A 20,738-nucleotide genomic window follows, 5' to 3' on the forward strand; every position below is an offset into this window, starting at 1 on the left:
CTAAACCTTGTCTGTGGTATTCTGAGTAGGATTCAATGATTGAATGACTGTGACGAGCTTCAAACTTCTGAAGGCTGGGCGTTAGTGACAGACGCAAAAGAATCAATGGATTCTATTCCAACCTGATTGAGAACCGACAGATGATTAGCCGTGCCGTGACAGGGTGCGTTGAACATTTTCACTGAGAGGACGGGACTGTAGCCACTGACAATGGTGATGCCCAACATACAGCTTGCCATGGAAAGGAGTAAGAAGGATTGGATGAAGACAGTAGGAAAGCAGAGAGACGGAAGGGACAAAGCATCTCCATTCGCTTATCTGAAGTTCTCACCAATGAATTACATAAGTATCTCTATCTTTATGCTTTATTCATATATCATTCATAACCATTTGAATCTGCCTGACTAAGATTTACAAGGTGACCATAGCTTGCTTCATACCAACAATCTCTGTGGGATCGACCCTTACTCGCTGGTGGACGAAATTGTGATCCATGTTCTAACTATTTTGTATGAAATCATTACTATGGCACTGGCTGAATTCACAACTCCGTTCAACTAACCAGCAAGTGTACTGGGTCGTCCAAGTAATAAACCTTACGTGAGTAAGGGTCGATCCCACAGAGATTGTTGGTATGAAGCAAGCTATGGTCACCTTGTAAATCTCAGTTAGGCAGATTAAATTTGTTTATGGTTTCGAAAATTAATAATAAAAGAGAAATAATAAAAGGGATAGAATACTTATGCAAATTTATTGGTGGGAATTTCAGACAAGCGAGTGGAGATACTGTATGTTCAAGGACGCCTGCTATTTTCCTGCTTCAACTCAATCCTTCTTAATCCTTTCCATGGCAAGCTGTTTATAGGGGTTCACCGTTCGACGATGGCTACTTTCAATCCTCTCGGGAAAATGGTCCTCTGCGGCTGTCACTCGCATGGCTAATCGTCTGGAGGCATCACCTGGCCGAAGGCTACATCCCATCCTCGCAGTGAAAACTACGCTCACGCGCTCTGTCACAGCACGGCTAATCACTGGTTGGTTCCCGCGCCTACTGGAATAGAATCCCTTGATTCTTTTGCGTTTGTCACTAACGCCCAGCACTTGCAAGTCTGAAGCACGTCACAGTCATTCATTACCGGAATCCTACTCGGAATACCACAGACAAGGTTAGACCTTCCGGATTCCCAGGATCCTACTCGGAATACCACAGACAAGGTGAGACTTTCCGGATCCTCATAAATGCCGCCATCTATCTAGCTTATACCACGAAGATTCTGTTGGGGAATCTAAGAGATACACATTCAAGCTCTGTTGCATGTAGAACGGAAGTGGTTGTCAATCACGTGCGTTCATAAGTGAGAATGATAATGAGGGTCATATAATCATCACATTCATCATGTTCTTGGGTGCGAATGAATATCTTGGAATAAGAATGAGAGAGAATTGAATAAAAGAAAATAGAATTGCATTAATACTTGAGGTACAGTAGAGCTCCACACCCTTAATCTATGGTGTGCAGAAACTCCACCGTTGAAAATACATAAGTAAAAGGTTCAGGCATGGCCGAATGGCCAGCCCCCTAAAACGTGATCAATAGCCTCTTAGGATGAAGAATAAAACAAAACTGAGACCAAAGATGTCTAATACATTAGTAAATCATCCTATTTATAATAAACTAGCTCCTAGGGTTTACATGAGTAAGTAATTGATGCATAAATCCACTTCCGGGGCCCACTTGGTGTATGCTTGGGCTGAGCTTGATCAATCCACGAGCTGAGGCTTCTCTTGGAGTTGAACTCCGAGTTATGACGTGTTTTGGGCGTTCAACTCCGGATCATGACGTTTTTCTGGCGTTTAACTCCAGACAGCAGCATGAACTTGGCGTTCAACGCCAAGTTACATCGTCAATTTCCGAATAAAGTATGGACTATTATATATTGCTGGAAAGCCCTGGATGTCTACTTTCCAACGCCGTTAAGAGCGCGCCAATTGGAGTTCTGTAGCTCCAGAAAATCCATTTCGAGTGCAGGGAGGTCAGATTCCAACAGCATCAGCAGTCCTTTTGTCAGCCTTTTTCAGAGTTTTGCTCAAATCCCTCAATTTCAGTCAGAATTTACCTGAAATCACAGAAAAACACACAAACTCATAGTAAAGTCCAGAAATGTGAATTTAACATAAAAACTAATGAAAACATCCCTAAAAGTAGCTTAAACTTACTAAAAACTACCTAAAAACAATGCCAAAAAGCGTATAAATTATCCGCTCATCACAACACCAAACTTAAATTGTTGCTTGTCCCCAAGCAACTGAAAATCAAATAGGATAAAAAGAAGAGAATATACTATAAATTCAGAATATCAATGAATATAATTCTAATTAAATGAGCGGTACTTGTAGCTTTTTGCTTCTGAACAGTTTTGGCATCTCACTTTTTCCTTTGAAGTTTTGAATGATTGGCTTCTCTAGGAACTTAGAATTTCAGATAGTGTTATTGATTCTCCTAGTTAAGTATGTTGATTCTTGAACACAGCTACTTTTGAGTCTTGGCCGTGGCCCTAAGCACTTTGTTTTCCAGTATTACCACCGGATACATAAATGCCACAGACACATAACTGGGTGAACCTTTTCAGATTGTGACTCAGCTTTGCTAGAGTCCCCAGTTAGTGGTGTCCAGAGCTCTTAAGCACACTCTTTTGCTTTGGATCACGACTTTAACCACTCAGTCTCAAGCTTTTCACTTGGACCTTCATGACACAAGCACATGGTTAGGGACAGCTTGATTTAGCCGCTTAGGCCTGGATTTTATTTCCTTGGGCCCTCCTATCCATTGATGCTCAAAGCCTTGGATCCTTTTTACCCTTGCCTTTTGGTTTTAAGGGCTATTGGCTTTTTCTACTGCTCCTTCTTTTTCTATATTCTCTTTCTTTTTTTTTTCTTTTTTTTTTCGAATGCTTCTCCTTTTTCACTGCTTTTTCTTGCTTCAAGAATCAATTTCATGATTTTTCAGATCATCAATAACATTTCTCTTTGTTCATCATTCTTTCAAGAGCCAACAATTTTAACATTCATAAACAATAAGATCAAAAGACATATGCACTGTTTAAGCATTCATTCAGAAAACAAAAAGTATTGTCACCACATCAATATAATTAAATTAAATTCAAGAGCTATTTTCGAAATTTATGTACTTCTTGTTCTTTTGAATTAAAACATTTTTTTTATTTAAGAGAGGTGAAGGATTAATGGAATTTATTCATAGCTTTAAGGCATGGTTACATACTAATGATCATGAAATAAAGACACAAAACATAGATAAACACAACATTAAAAACCGAAAAACAGAAAGAAATAAAGAACAAGGAATGAATCCACCTCTAGTGGCGTCTTCTTCTTGAAGGACCAATGATGTTCTTTAGCTCTTCTATGTCCCTTCCTTGCCTTTGTTGCTCCTCCCTCTTTGCTCTTTGATCTTCTCTTATTTCTTGGAGAATGATGGAGTGCTCATGATGTTCCACCCTTAATTGTTCCACATTGTGACTCAAACCTTCTAAAGAAGTGTTGAGTTTGCTCCCAATAGTTGTTTGGAGGAAAGTGCATCCCTTGAGGCATCTCAGGGATTTCTTGATGATGAACTTCCTCATGCACCTCTTGAAAACCGTGAGGAGCTTCTCTTGCTTGCTCCATCCTCTTCTTGGTGATGGGCTTGTCTTCTTCAATGGAGACATCTCCTTCTATGATAACTCCAGCTGAGTAACATAGATGGCAATTAAGGTGAGGAAAAGCTAGCCGTGCCATAGGTGAGGGCTTGTCGGCTATTTTGTAGATTTCATTGGAGATGACCTCATGAACTTCTACTTCTTCTCCAATCATGATGCCATGAATCATGATGGCCCGATCCACAGTGACTTCAGATCGGTTGCTAGTAGGAATGATGGAGCGTTGAATGAACTCCAACCATCCTCTAGCTATAGGCTTGAGGTCCAGTCTTCTTAATTGGACTGGCTTGCCTTTGGAGTCTCTCTTCCATTGAGCTCCTTCCACACAAATGTCCATAAGGACTTGGTCCAACCTTTAATCAAAGTTGACTCTTCTAGTGTAGGGGCGTTCATCACCTTGCATCATAGGCAAGTGGAATGCCAACCTTACATTTTCCGGACTGAAATCCAAATATTTCCCCCTAACCATTGTGAGATAATTCTTTGGACTTGGGTTCATACTTTGGTCATGGTTCCTAGTGATCCATGCATTGGCATAGAACTCTTGAACCATTAAGATTCCGACTTGTTGCATGGGGTTGGTTAAGACTTCCCAACCTCTTCTTTGAACTTCATGTCGGATCTCCGGATACTCATTTTTCTTGAGCTTGAAAGGGACCTCAGGGATCACCTTCTTCTTTGCCACAACATCATAGAAGTGGTCTTGATGGCTCTTGGAGATGAATCTTTCTATCTCCCATGACTCGGAGGTGGAAGCTTTTGCCTTCCCTTTTCCTTTTCTAGAGGATACTCCGGCCTTAGGTGCCATTGGTAATGGAAAAACAAAAAAAAGCTTATGCTTTTACCACACCAAACTTAAAATATTGCTCGCCCTCGAGCAATAAAAGAAAGAAGAGAAGAAGAAGAAGAAGAAAATATGGTAGAGAGGGAGAAAGGTAGGTTCGGTTTAGGTGAAGAAGGAGGGGTTGTGTTGTGTGAAAATGAAGTAGAATGGAAGGGTATTTATAGGGAAAGGGGGGGGGGAATTATGTTCGGCCATTTGGGTGGGAATGGGAGGGAAATTGGTTTGAATTTTTGAAGGTAGGTGGGGTTTATGGGGAAGAGTGGATGGATGTGAGTGGTGAATGGGGTAATTGGGAAGAGGAATTGAGGTGATTGGTGAAAGGTGTTGGGAAGTGTGAGATGGGGAAGAGTGGATTTGGATTAGGAGAGTGTGATTAGGATTAAAAGGTAAGGTGGGAATATGTTAGGTGGGGATCCTGTGGGGTCCACAGATCCTGAGGTGTCAAGGAATTCCATCCCTGCACCAAATAGGCATGTAAAATGCCTTCGTGCATCATTCTGGCGTTTAAACGCCCATTGGTGCACATTCTGGGCGTTCAACGCCCATGTAAAGCATATTTTTAGCGTTAAACGCCAGTTTCATGCTTGTTACTGGCGTTCAGCGCCAGTTTTTCCTCTCTGGGCACATTCCTGGCGTTCAGCGCCAGGATGTTGCTTGTTTCTGGCGTTCAGCGCCAGAATGGTGCTCTGTTCTGGCGTTGAACGCCAGCCAGATGCATCTTGCTGGCGTTGAACGCCAGCCTGTGCTTCCTCCAGGGTGCGATTTTTTTCTTCTGCTGTTTTTGATTCTGTTTTTAATTTTTATGATTTTTTCGTGACTCCTCATGATCATGTACCTAATAAAACACAAAATAACAATAATATAGAATAAAATAAAAATTAGATAAATAAAATTGGGTTGCCTCCCAACAAGCGCTTCTTTAATGTCAATAGCTTGACAGTGGCTCTCATGGAGCCACAAGGTGATCAGGTCAATGTTGTATAGTCCCAACACCAAACTTAGAGTTTGGATATGGGGTCTTAACACCAAACTTAGAGTTTGACTGTGTGGGCTCTTCTTGACTCTGAACTGAGAGAAGCTCTTCATGCTTACTCTCTTCTGTCACAGAGGGATGGCCATGTGCCTTAAACACAAGGTAGTCCCCATTCAATTGAAGGACTAATTCACCTCTGTTGACATCTATCACAGCTCCTGCTGTGGCTAGGAAAGGTCTTCCAAGGATGATGCAATCATCCTCTTCCTTCCTAGTGTCCAAGATTATGAAATCAGCAGGGATGTAAAGGCCTTCAACCTTTACTAGCACGTCCTCTACTATTCCATAGGCTTGTCTCAATGACTTGTCTGCCAGTTGTAATGAGAACAAGGCAGGTTGTACCTCAATGATCCCCAGTTTCTCCATTACAGAGAGTGGCATTAGATTTATCCCTGACCCCAGGTCACACAGAGCTTTTTCAAAGATCATGGTGCCTATGGTACAAGGTATTAAGAACTTGCCAGGATCTTGTTTCTTTTGAGGTAGAATTTTCTGAATCCAAGTATCCAGTTCATTAATGAGCAAGGGAGGTTCACTTTCCCAAGTCTCATTACCAAACAACTTGGCATTCAGCTTCATGATAGCTCCTAAATATTGAGCAACTAGCTCTCCAGTTACATCTTCATCCTCTTCAGAGGAAGAATAGTCTTCAGAGCTCATGAATGGCAGAAGGAGATTTAATGGAATCTCTATGGTCTCTGTATGAGCCTCAGATTTCGTTGGATCCTTAATAGGAAACTCCTTCTTGCTTGAGGGACGTCCCAGGAGGTCTTTCTCACTAGGATTTTCGTCCTCCTCCTCCCTTGTGCATTCGGCCATATTGACTATGTCAATGGCCTTGCACTCTCCTTTTGGATTCTCTTCTGTATTGCTTGGGAGAATACTGGGAGGAGTTTCAATGACTTTCTTACTCAGCTGGCCCACTTGTGCCTCCAGATTTCTAATGGAGGATCTTGTTTCACTCATGAAACTGAAGGTGGCCTTTGACAGATCAGAGACTACATTGGCTAAATTAGAAGTATTTTGTTCAGAATTCTCTGTCTGCTGCTGAGAAGATGATGGATATGGCTTGCTATTGCCCAGCCTGTTGCGTCCACCATTGTTAAAACCTTGTTGAGGTTTTTGTTGATCCTTCCATGAGAAATTTGGATGATTTCTCCATGATGAGTTATAGGTGTTTCCATAAGGTTCACCCATGTAATTAACCTCTGCCATGGCAGGGTTCTCAGGATCATAAGCTTCTTCAGAAGCTGCCTCTCTAGTACTGTTGGATGCATGTTGCAATCCATTCAGATTTTGGGAGATCATGTTGACCTGTTGAGTCAACACTTTGTTCTGAGCCAATATGGCATTCAGAGTATCAATTTCAAGAACTCCTTTCTTTTGAGGTATCCCATTATTTACGGAATTCCTCTCAGAAGTGTACATGAATTGGTTGTTTGCAACCATGTCAATGAGTTCTTGAGCCTCTTCAGGTGTTTTCTTCAGATGAATAGATCCACCTGCAGAATGGTCCAATGACATTTTCAAAAATTCAGAGAGACCATAATAGAATATATCTAATATGGTCCATTCTGAAAACATGTCAGATGGACATCTTTTGGTCAGCTGCTTGTATCTTTCCCAAGCTTCATAGAGGGATTCACCATCTTTTTGTTTGAAGGTTTGAACATCCACTCTCAGCTTGCTCAGCTTTTGAGGAGGAAAGAATTTGTCCAAGAAGGCAGTGACCAGCTTATCCCATGAGTCCAGGCTATCCTTGGATTGTGAATCCAACCATATTCTAGCTCTGTCTCTTACAGCAAAAGGGAAAAGCATGAGTCTGTAGACTTCAGGATCAACTCCATTCGTCTTTACAGTCTCACAGATCTGCAAGAACTCAGTTAAAAACTGATAAGGATCTTCAGATGGAAGTCCATAAAACTTGCAGTTTTGTTGCATTAATGCAACTAGTTGAGGCTTAAGCTCAAAGTTGTTGGCTCCAATGGCAGGAATGGAGATGCTTCTTCCATCAAACTTGGACGTTGGCTTTGTGAAGTCACCAAGCATTCTCCTTGCATTATTATTATTTTCGGCTGCCATCTCCTTCTCTTGTTCGAAAATTTCTAAAAGGTTGCTTCTGGATTGTTGTAATTTAGCTTCTCTTAATTTTCTCTTCAGAGTCCTTTCAGGTTCTGGATCAATTTCAACAAGAGTGCCTTTATCCCTGTTCCTGCTCATATGAAAGAGAAGAAAACAAGAAAAGAAAGAGGAATCCTCTATGTCACAGTATAGAGATTCCTTTATGTTAGTAGAAAAAGGAAGGGGTAGAAGAATGGAGAAGGAGGTTCAGATTTTTAGATGAAGAGAGGTGAAGAGAAGTGTTAGTAATTAAATAATTAAATAGAAGAAGAAAAGAGAAGAGAAATTTCGAAAATAATTTTGAAAAAGAGGTTAGTAATTTTCGAAAATTCAAAATAAAATAAGATTAAAATTAAAATTTAAAACAATTAAAACGAATTTTTGAAAAAGGGATGAGATATTTTTGAAAAATTAGAGAGGGAAAAGTAGTTAGGTGGTTTTGAAAGAGATAAGAAACAAACAAAAAGTTAGTTAGTTGATTGAAAAAGATTTGAAATCAAAATTGAAAAAGATAAGAAGATAAAAAGTTAGATAAGATATTTTTTTTTTGAAATCAAATTTTTGAAAAAGATAAAATTTTGAAAAAGATAAGATAAAAAGATAAGATTTTTAAGAAAAAGATATTTTGAAAAAGATTTAATTTTTAAAATGACTTAACTAACAAGAAACTACAAGATAAGATTCTAGAATTTAAAGATTGAACCTTTCTTATCAAGAAAGTAACAAACCTCAAATTTTTGAACCAATCACATTAATTGTTAGCTAATTTTCGAAAATTAGATATAAAGGATAAGAAAAAGATCTTTGAAAAATAATTTTTAAAATTTTCAAAAAATAGAAAAAAAATGAAAAAGATATGATTTTTGAAAAAGATTTTGAAAAGATAAAATTTTTAAAATTGAAAATTTGACTTGACTTGTAAGAAACAACTAATTTTTAAAATTTTTTGACCAAGTCAACCCAAAATTTCGAAAATTTGGAGAAAATTAAGGAAAAGATATTTTTTTGAATTTTTTGAATTTTTAATGATGAGAGAGAAAAACATAAAAATGACCCAAAACATGAAAATTTTGGATCAAAACACATGATGCATGCAAGAACACTATGAATGTCAAGATGAACACCAAGAACACTTTGAAGATCATGATGAACATCAAGAACATATTTTTGAAAAAAAATTTTTAATGCAAAGAAAACATGCAAGACACCAAACTTAGAAATCTTTAATGCATGGACTCTAACAAACGAAAAATGCATATGAAAAACAACAAACAACACAAAGCAAGAAAACATCAAGATCAAACAAGAAGACTTGTCAAGAACAACTTGAAGATCATGAAGAACACCATGAATGCATGGGATTTTTGAAAAAATGCAAGAAAAATTTTTAAAGCATGCAATTGACACCAAACTTAAAAATTGACTCAAGACTCAAACAAGAAACACAAAATAATTTTTTTATTTTTATGATTTTATGAATTTTTTTGAATTTTTATTAATTTTTTTGAAAATAAAGTTTAGAAAAAACGAAAAATAAAAGAAAAATTTTGAAAAAGATTTTTGAAAAGAAAATTACCTAATTTGAGCAACAAGATGAACCGTCAGTTGTCCATACTCGAACAATCCCCAGCAACGGCGCCAAAAACTTGGTGGACGAAATTGTGATCCATGTTCTAACTATTTTGTATGAAATCATTACTATGGCACTGGCTGAATTCACAACTCCGTTCAACTAACCAGCAAGTGTACTGGGTCGTCTAAGTAATAAACCTTACGTGAGTAAGGGTCGATCCCACAGAGATTGTTGGTATGAAGCAAGCTATGGTCACCTTGTAAATCTCAGTTAGGCAGATTAAATTTGTTTATGGTTTCGAAAATTAATAATAAAAGAGAAATAATAAAAGGGATAGAATACTTATGCAGATTCATTGGTGGGAATTTCAGACAAGCGAATGGAGATACTGTATGCTCAAGGACGCCTGCTATTCTCCTGCTTCAACTCAATCCTTCTTAATCCTTTCCATGGCAAGCTGTTTATAGGGGTTCACCGTTCGACGATGGCTACTTTCAATCCTCTCGGGAAAATGGTCCTCTGCGGCTGTCACTCGCATGGCTAATCGTCTGGAGGCATCACCTGGCCGAAGGCTACATCCCATCCTCGCAGTGAAAACTACGCTCACGCGCTCTGTCACAGCACGGCTAATCACTGGTTGGTTCCCGCGCCTACTGGAATAGAATCCCTTGATTCTTTTGCGTTTGTCACTAACGCCCAGCACTTGCAAGTCTAAAGCACGTCACAGTCATTCATTACCGGAATCCTACTCGGAATACCACAGACAAGGTTAGACCTTCCGGATTCCCAGGATCCTACTCGGAATACCACAGACAAGGTGAGACTTTCCGGATCCTCATAAATGCCGCCATCTATCTAGCTTATACCACGAAGATTCTGTTGGGGAATCTAAGAGATACACATTCAAGCTCTGTTGCATGTAGAACGAAAGTGGTTGTCAATCACGTGCGTTCATAAGTGAGAATGATAATGAGGGTCATATAATCATCACATTCATCATGTTCTTGGGTGCGAATGAATATCTTGGAATAAGAATGAGAGAGAATTGAATAAAAGAAAATAGAATTGCATTAATACTTGAGGTACAGCAGAGCTCCACACCCTTAATCTATGGAGTGCAGAAACTCCACCGTTGAAAATACACAAGTAAAAGGTTCAGGCATGGCCGAATGGCCAGCCCCCTAAAACGTGATTGGTGCGTGAAATCGTGATCACTACAACTTCGCACAACTAACCAGCAAGTGCACTGGGTCGTCCAAGTAATAAACCTTACGCGAGTAAGGGTCGATCCCACGGAGATTGTTGGTATGAAGCAAGCTATGGTCACCTTGTAAATCTTAGTCAGGCAGACTCAAATGGGTATAGATGATATATGAATAAAACATAAAGATAAAGATAGAGATACTTATGTATATCATTGGTGAAAGCTTCAGATAAGTGTATGAAGATGCTTTCCCTTCCGTCTCTCTGCTTTCCTACTGTCTTCATCCAATCCTTCTTACTCCTTTCCATGGCAAGCTGTATGTAGGGTTTCACCGTTGTCAGTGGCTACCTCCCATCCTCTCATTGGAAATGTTCAACGCACCCTGTCACGGCACGGCTATCCATCTGTCGGTTCTCAATCAGGCCGGAATAGAATCCAGTGATTCTTTTGCGTCTGTCACTAACGCCCCGCCCTCAGGAGTTTGAAGCACGTCACAGTCATTCAATCATTGAATCCTACTCAGAATACCACAGACAAGGTTTAGACCTTCCGGATTCTCTTGAATGCCGCCATCAGTTCTAGCTTATACCACGAAGATTCTGATCTCACGGAATGGCTGGCTCGTTTGTCAGGCGAGCACTCGGTTGTCAGGCGATCAACCATGCATCGTGTATCAGGAATCCAAGAGATATTCACCCAATCTAAGGTAGAACGGAGGTGGTTGTCAGTCACACGTTCATAGGTGAGAATGATGATGAGTGTCACGGATCATCACATTCATCAAGTTGAAGAACAAGTGATATCTTGGACAAAGAACAAGCGGAATTGAATAGAAGAACAATAGTAATTGCATTAATACTCGAGGTACAGCAGAGCTCCACACCTTAATCTATGGTGTGTAGAAACTCCACCGTTGAAAATACATAAGAACAAGGTCTAGGCATGGCCGAATGGCCAGCCTCCCAAAGTGAGTTCAATCATAAAAACATGATCAAAAGATGAAAATACAATAGTAAAAGGTCCTACTTATAGGGAACTAGTAGCCTAAGGATTACAAAGATGAGTAAAAGACATAAAAATCCACTTCTGAGCCCACTTGGTGTGTGCTTGGGCTGAGCAATGAAGCATTTTTTGTGTAGAGACTCTTCTTGGAGTTAAACGCCAGCTTTTGTGCCAGTTTGGGCGTTTAACTCCCATTTAGGTGCCAGTTCCGGCGTTTAACGCTGGGAAATCTGAAGGTGACTTTGAACGCCGGTTTGGGCCATCAAATCTGAGCAAAGTATGGACTATCATATATTGCTGGAAAGCCCAGAATGTCTACTTTCCAACGCCGTTGAGAGCGCGCCAATTGGGCTTCTGTAGCTCCAGAAAATCCACTTCGAGTGCAGGGAGGTCAGAATCCAACAGCATCTGCAGTCCTTTTCAGTCTCTGGATCAGATTTTTGCTCAGGTCCCTCAATTTCAGCCAGAAAATACCTGAAATCACAGAAAAATACACAAACTCATAGTAAAGTCCAGAAAAGTGAATTTTAATTAAAAACTAATAAAAATATACTAAAAACTAACTAAATCCTACTGAAAACATACTAAAAATAATGCCAAAAAGCGTACAAATTATCCGCTCATCAGTGATCAATAGCCTCTTAGGATGAAGAATAAAACAAAACTGAGACCAAAGATGTCTAATACATTAGTAAATCATCCTATTTATAATAAACTAGCTCCTAGGGTTTACATGAGTAAGTAATTGATGCATAAATCCACTTCCGGGGCCCACTTGGTGTATGCTTGGGCTGAGCTTGATCAATCCACGAGCTGAGGCTTCTCTTGGAGTTGAACTCCGAGTTATGACGTGTTTTGGGCGTTCAACTCCGGATCATGACGTTTTTCTGGCGTTTAACTCCAGACAGCAGCATGAACTTGGCGTTCAACGCCAAGTTACGTCGTCAATTTCCGAATAAAGTATGGACTATTATATATTGCTGGAAAGCCCTGGATGTCTACTTTCCAACGCCGTTGAGAGCGCGCCAATTGGAGTTCTGTAGCTCCAGAAAATCCATTTCGAGTGCAGGGAGGTCAGATTCCAACAGCATCAGCAGTCCTTTTGTCAGCCTTTTTCAGAGTTTTGCTCAAATCCCTCAATTTCAGTCAGAATTTACCTGAAATCACAGAAAAACATACAAACTCATAGTAAAGTCCAGAAATGTGAATTTAACATAAAAACTAATGAAAACATCCCTAAAAGTAGCTTAAACTTACTAAAAACTACCTAAAAATAATGCCAAAAAGCGTATAAATTATCCGCTCATCACTCGCGTAAGGTTTATTACTTGGACGATCCAGTGCACTTGCTGGTTAGTTGTGCGAAGTTGTGATAAAGAGTTAAGATTGCAATGAGCGTACCATGTTGATGGCGCTATTGATGATCACAATTTTGTGCACCAGCCATGATGCAGTGCTACCATTAGAAATCAATTTGAATACTTTGAGAGTATCAAAGCAGAACGATTTGCCAGTTGATGATTACTAGAATGCAATGTTTGATTAATTGAATGAATTAGACTCAGAGAGAATATTGGCACTTGAAAATATGGTTCGACAAAAAGAAAGTATTGCTCGAAGTTATAATCGTCAAATAAGGGAGAAGTATTTTAATATAGGCAAGTTGGTTTTGAAAGTTATTTTGCCAATGGAAAAGAAATCAAAATTTCTTGGCAAATGGTCCCATACTTGGGAAGAACCTTTTCAAAAGTAGGATCATATTTTGGAAATGCATATTAGATTAAGGATATCGAGTCGGAAAAGATAATTAACTCGATCAATGAAAAATACATGAAGCGATATTACTGTTGGTTAAATTAAAGTCAAAGATGCATAAATCCAGAAAAGAAAACCATTACAAGAAAGTAAAGCCTGAAGTAAAGAAATTCAAGATGCCAAAAGTTTTGCCAAGTTTGAACGTAGTTTTGCCCTTTTGCTGTCCAAAGATGTAAGTGCCTCGACCTGCTTAAACTTGTCGAATTGGACTATTTTGAGTTGTTTCTCGTATTCTTCTCCTTAGTCTCAATCAAAACAATCTCTTGGATAAGATGTTGATGTTCCTACTGGGCAGTAGTCAGAGGTTTAGCAATATCAGCTCGTCTTTGACGTATTTTGGCAAGCTTTTCGTTGATTTGGGCTAATTCTGTTTCAAGTTTTGCCTCTTCTTTGTCATAAAAAGCTTGAACAGAAATAGCATGATAGATTCTTAAATCAAATTCCTCACGGGAAGCTTTGATTGGTTGAAGGTTTGTAGTGCAATTCTCTACTTCAGTTTTGATCTTAGCTTCTTTGCTTTCGATCTCTTGGAGCTTGCTTTGGGAAGCTATGTTGTCGTTGGCAAGTTGTTTGCATTATTGGACTATGGCAGAAAATAGAGTAGAAGTTGGGAGTTCAAAGGCAGAATTTAGTATATCAGATAGAAGCTGGTTGAGAAGTGCATCATTGATCCATGCAGCAGGTAGATGATCCAGAAGTTTAAGAAGAGAATGAAGTTGTTCTCGGGTGTCAACACTCAACTCGAATGAAGGTCTTGATGAAGAATGTCTTGGAAGTGTTGCCACTGGTACAGGTACTTCATCCTCCTGGATAGCTTGGTTCAAGACGGAGATCAGGTTGGCCAAAGTAGCACTTGGTGGTGTAGTAGAAGCACCAGAATTTTTGGACCTTTATCCATGGGGAGTTTGGAATTCAGCTTGTTGAGGGAGACTTGAGAGTCCTTGAAGAGTTTCAAAAGCCCTGGATCGAGGAGAATCTGAATTACTGGTTTCAGCAACTCTGGAGACAAAATCGGAGTCTGGAGCCGGTCGGTTCTCAGCAGAAAGTGCAGCCTGGTTGTTTGGTGAATTTGACTCAAGTATTGAGTCTGTGTCGGAGAATGCTGCGATGAATCTTTCGTCAGATCAACCACTTGAGGAGGAAAAATAGTCTGAAGTGGCTGGGTAGACCCTGTAACTTGGATCGAATCATGAGATGTGGAGTGTCTTTGATCATGATGTTGTTGTAGAAGTGGTTGATCAGGCGCCACCGGAGATGTAATTGAGTGAGCGGAAGTGGTAGGTTGATATGGAAGGTACACAATTATAAGTTAAGACTTATTTTAATTTAAAAGAAACACAGATAGAAATGATAGTGTTACCAAGATAAGTCTTGGTCTCCGAATTAGTTTAGGACCAGGATCTGAATTGGCTGTATCCTCTGATTGAGAGGAAGTTGCGAGGGTATCCTTAACGGTTTGTTCACTCCCCTCAGGGCTTTCACTTGATGGTTGCAGCCGTAACTGATAAAAGCTCAAAATTAAGAGTGATTAAGTAAATGTAATTTTTAGAATATTTCAAGTTAAAGGGCATAAAGATAAATAGAAATGGTTACCCTTCTAGAGGCCTTGGTGGGAGTTCTTCGACTTTTGTGTGGTAGATGTCGAGATGTGTCAGCCTTTCTTTTGTGGGTTCTTTTTGGGGAACTTTCCGCAGTAGGGGCTATTCGAATAGCAGATTGCTGAATTTTCTCTAAGGTACGAGTATACCTTGAGTAGTAAGCAGCCTACCATTCAAAGTAGGATTTGGTAATGTAAGAGTTGCGATCATAGACCAGGAAATTAAAATGTTCCTTGCGTTGCTGATTCTTTAAGAGGCAAGTGTTGAACTCCTCTTGAGAAGTTAAAGTGATGTGGCAGAATAGGTCACCATTTCGAGGCAGTGGCGTTGGGATTGCTTGAGAAAATCCCAGTTGCCTGGCTGATAAATGAGGAGCACACAGGGTTACTTTGAATCTTTTCTTTTTGTGTTGGGGTAGCCCTGTAGGAATTACTTGGACAACTAACAAGTTTGTCCAATTCCAGTTTGCAAGCTCATTTTCCTCGTTGCTGTTGGGGAAGAGTAAACGGTCAAGCCATGCAGGACCACAATTTCGACGCATAATAGGAGCGAAATGGAGGTTGTCATTGTCAAAGTCTTTACAAGAATGAAAGAAGGAAAAAACAGCCCAATATTGGTCTTCATCCGATTGTGTGTCAGGAAAATTGTGCTTGTAATCAGCCAATTGAAAACCTTCGATATGCTGTTTATCAGTACCGCCGCTTCCAGATTTTATCATAAATTTTTCAAAAATGGCATTAAGCCATAATTGGATAAGCCAGAGAGGGCCCCCTGTACTGATTATACTATTGTCGCGGAGACAATGGTCGAATTGACCAAGCTCCTTGAAAATATGCCCTAGAAGGAGTTTGGCCAAATTAAGTGTTTTCCCTTCGTGAAGTAGAGCAGCCAAGGGAAGAAAGAGCTTTGACATCTGAATACTTCGAGAACAGAAAATAATTGCATTCATCCAATAAAACAAGAAGGCTACGTGCTCATTATCTGTAACATCAGTGCCTTCTTCACCCATGTTATGAGTAATGAAATCACTGTAAGAATTGGTTAAGGTAACATTGTATTGGCGCTCAGGCTGCATGTCAAGAATACAATCTGGCAGACTTATCGGAAGTCATGTGATAGTGACTACGTCTAAAAGAGACATACCGATCATTCCACAAGGGAGGTGAAAGTTGTTGGTTGTCCTGTTCCAAAAACAAGTCACAGCTCCAATCATCCAAGAGAGCATTGCAGGTGAGAAATGGGAGAGCCTTAGTAGTTCTTGTATCCCTAAAGCCCCCCAGTCAGCATTTTTTGTGGGTGCAAGGCGCTGATACCAGGTCGTGAAGTCGAATCCTCGAGGATTAATCTTTGGATTATTCCTGAAAGATTTTTGATTAATGAAGAAAGAAATGTTGAAGGCCTGGTTAATCAACAAATCTTCCCCCTCAGCACTAGGGAAGAAAGGAAGTTTCTTGTTTGCCCTTTCTAGGGATTCAACCAGTCCGAGAAAACAATGAGTATTTGCACCCACTGTGAAAGGGATCAAGATCCTAGTATCATTAACTTGAAGTTGAGGGTCGTCAATGACTTCATCATTGACTTGATTCAGTATACGAAGGGATGGTGGAGCTGGTGGTGCTACTGCAGGACCTTTACCTTTGTCTTGAGCAGCAACATGAGAGGAAGAAGTGGCCATGGAAAAATAAGGAAAAAGGAAGTTTTTGAAAGGTTGAAGGTTACGCGAAAGAGCTTGAGACAAGAGAAATTTAGAGAGCAAGGGATCGAGAAAAGTTGAATAAAGGTGAAAATGTTGAATTTAAAAGGATTACTATAGCCGTTATTACAGAAGGAATGCGAAAAGAGGTAACTTCACAAAGAAGGCAAAGTGGAAGAAAGAGAAAGTGCAAGTCTCAGGAAACGTGTCGAGTGGATCAATATTAATGGGAAGTTAAATGGTAATTATTACTGATTTAGAAATTGAAGTTTGAATTTGGATTAAGTGTTTCATCTTCTAATAGTGTTATCGATGGCAAACACATTAATCCAAGGGAGCAATTTGTTGATCGAAAAAATATTTTTCTATGAAGGCAAATGGTTTGAAGCAGTAAAGAGGTCAAGACATAAACAGTTTTCAAAAAGATACACGTGCAAGCATTAGACGGTGGTACTCGACACGGATTTGATCTCAAGGCCCTTATTAAATCGAACAAGTTAAATCGAACAAGGTGCTCGAGTCAGGTAATCGAATAAGTTCTTCGAATAAGTGGACCGAGCAGTTATGGTAGTGGAGGAGTTAAAGGCTTTTATCACGCGAGGAAATTATGGGTAACGTTTATAGGCAAAGAGGAGGGAACAGTTACCAAGGGATCTGCATTCAAGGCTGTGATTTTGTAATTAATGATAGTTAATTGTCAGCTACCAAATGTAGATTATAAATAGTAGAAAGTTTTAAGGAATAAGGGTTGGAACTTTAACTCAGAAAAGACACTCAAGCACACTCATATTCCCAGAGAATTTCTGAGTATGCGATCGAGTCACTTTTCTGTGGGTTCCTTCCACATTTTCTTCTTTCAATTTATTTTCTTGTAAACTTTATCTTTTAAATGTTCTTTACTTTCAATGTCCAATTTACATTTCTACACTTTTATTTTTCATGTCAAATCCCTTTGACTCAATCGAAGGCATTTTACTACTTTCTTTTAATTTCAACGCAAACTTTTCTATTTTTCGTACATTTTCTTTTCGAAAACTTTATTCATTTGTTTCTTTTATTGATTTCCAAATTTTATTTTATCTTTTATCCCAAACGCCATCTAATCAAAAGACACTTTGATGCACTTTTAGAAAACTGGTACCTGCAAAGAGGAGTAGGTTTCGCTCCCAGACCACTAGATATCGAACCACCATCGATTTGCTAAAAATTGATAAAACAATACCATTGCAATTATTTGATGAATATTACTGTGGAAGAGCAGCAAAATCATTGTCCATCAAGTATTGAAATGGATTCAAAGGCTGTGAAATTTCTACTGAGCCTTCCAACATTTTCACAATAGCACTCATCATAGGCCTTGATTTTGGCCTATACTGAACACACCACAAAGCTACCTTAATCATTCTTTCTACCATCTCCTTATGTTTCTCCAACAATAATTCAGACACTAATGTTGAATCTTGTAATTCTTCACCATCAATTTTTTCCCAAACCCACATTGGGAACCACTCTTGGCTTTCAAGAACATTAGTATCAACATTTCTTCTCCCACCAATGATTTCAAACAACAACATCCTAAAGCTATAAACATCACATTTGTGAGTTACAGGGAAAGGCATCCAAAGCTCCGGTGCAGCATAACCAGGGGTTTCTCTGCCTCCAATCATGGATATATGAGGATTATCCCTGTTACAAAGCTTGGCCAATCTGAAATCCACCACTTTAGGATTGAAATTCATGTCCAAGAAAATTTTCGACAGCTTAATATCATAGTGGATTATTCTTTAATTTGTGGACACTTTTCATGCAAATAAGCAATGTCTCATGCTGTTCTAACCGCAATCTCATGAAGCTTTTCAAATTCCAAAGCCTTAACTTGTTTGAATAAATACTTGTCAAGAGAGCCATTTCCCATATACTTATAAAACTAATGCAATCAAGTTCTTTTCATCACAAAATCCAAAGAGTCTAAGTTAAATCTCCTCCTGAGCTTGACATTACTCAACAAATGAAACTTTGAAGTAAAGTAATATAGTGGTAAGAAACAAAGTGAAGAAGAGGAAAATTAAAGAATATTCGACAATCAAAATAGAGTTAAGAGAAAACTGAAAACTTAACATGAAATGCTATCCATGTTACGGAATACTTACCGACATACAAGACCAGAATACTTTATAGTAATTAACAAGCTTGAAACAGAAATACTAGGATAATCAGAATTTATTAGATTTTGTCGTTACTTAACCGTTTAATTTTGAGTAATACCTCAAATAGGTTCGCAAGGAATTCACCGTTGGACAGATTTGTCCCCAACAAAATTTAACTAAAATTTTGTCCCTGACGTTTTTAGTTATACACCAGATACGTCTCTGTGACAGTTTGACCCGGTCAGGACGTCCTACGTGGAGGTTAACGGGCTGACATATCAGGTTAACTACCACATGTCACCTACAGGACAATTTGGTCCCCATCCAAGTTGGACAAAACGACGTCGTATTATATCATGAGACGAACGACGTCGTTTCGTGGAGGAAAAATTCGTCCCCACCATGGAAGGTAGAGTTGCAAAATGGCAACGTTTTAAATATGGGACTTATCTGTCTGTTCGAGGGGACCTATCTGCCTGATGATTATGCTTTTATAGGGACCTATTTGTCTGATAACCTAATGTTTGGGGACCTATCTGACCTATAATTGGTGATATTACCCTCAAATATATTCATTGTCTTTTTTTAGTTTAATCAAAAACACAAGCTGATGTATCTGGACCTAGTAGCTTGCAAAATTCTAATTCTTCCTCTCATGACACTCAAAGTGAAGATTCTCCTTCACATGTCACAAAAAAAATGTCTCAGACAAGCCCAAAGTATGTTAATTTTGAATGACTTAATGCATATATTGAATGATGGCTTGAAGGAGAGAGTGAAGCAATCGGAAGATCTGTTGTTGAAGAAGAATGAGGATAGGCAAGTTGTGAAGAAGCATACTGTTTTTGCTTTGTTTAGTATAATAATTGGAGACATTAGTAGTTGTAGTTGTGTTTTGTATGTATATAGTGATTGTTTAGGCAAGTTTTAAACTGTGTTGATTATCAAATTGTTAGATTGAAATGTCTCATTATATTTAGATAGATATGCATGAAATCAATTGTGGTGAAATAGTATAAAAGAAACACATTGCTTTTAGTTTGAACAATCTAGATGCCACTGGTTGTAGCTGTCATGGTCTCAGCACTAACACTCTTCTGGACCTTGGGTCTGACTACTATTTGTCTTAGCTTGGACGTCTAAAAGGTTGCTGAGCCTGGAATAAACAAAATTATTATGAGGATGTTTCATACAGATTTCAACACACGCATTAAGTCATTCAAAATTAGTATACTTTGGGATTGCTTAAGACATTTTTTTGTAACATGTGAAGGAAAATCTTCAATTTGAGTGTCATGAGAGAGAGGATTAGAATTTTGCAAGCTACCAGGTCTAGATACATCAGCTTGTATTTTCAATAAAACTAAAAAAAGTCAAATGAATTTATTTGAGGGTAATGTCACCAATTATAGGTTAGATAGGTCTCCAAACATTAGGTTATCAGACAAATAGGTCCCTACAGAAGCATAATCATTAGGCAGATAGGTTCCCTCAAACAGGTCAGATAGGTCCCCCATTTAAAACATTGCCTTTTCGCAACTCTGCCTTCCATGGTGGGGACGAATTTATCCTCCACGAAATGACGTCGTTCGCCTCACGATCCAATACGATGTCGTTTTGTGCAGCTTGGATGGGGACCAAATTGCCCTGGAGTGACATGTGGCAGTTAACCTGACACGTCAGCGTGTTAACCTCCACGTAGGACGTCCTAATCGGATCAAACTGCCATGGGAACGTATCTGGTTTATAACTAAAAATGTCAGGGACAAAATTTTAGTTAAATTTTGTTGGGGACAAATCTGTTCGACCATAAATTTTTTGAGGACCTATTTGGGGTATTATTCTTTATTTTTTTTAGTTTAGTAATCTAATAATTGATGATAAAAAATAATAAATTTTTGTGTCAAAGTTATTTTATTTATATTTTTTAATTATTATTAAAATAATGTTAAAATAAATTGTTTTATAATCCAGATTATCCATATTGAATTA

At 38.9% G+C, this 20,738-nt stretch overlaps 1 pseudogene; it reads right to left on the reverse strand.

Moving 5' to 3' along the window:
• Positions 1–17,843: 17,843 nt before the first annotated feature.
• Positions 17,844–20,263, reverse strand: LOC130974839 (rust resistance kinase Lr10-like; annotated as a pseudogene).
• Positions 20,264–20,738: the final 475 nt, after the last annotated feature.

Source organism: Arachis stenosperma, chromosome 4 (genome assembly GCF_014773155.1).
Source record: "Arachis stenosperma cultivar V10309 chromosome 4, arast.V10309.gnm1.PFL2, whole genome shotgun sequence".
NCBI lineage: Eukaryota > Viridiplantae > Streptophyta > Magnoliopsida > Fabales > Fabaceae > Arachis > Arachis stenosperma.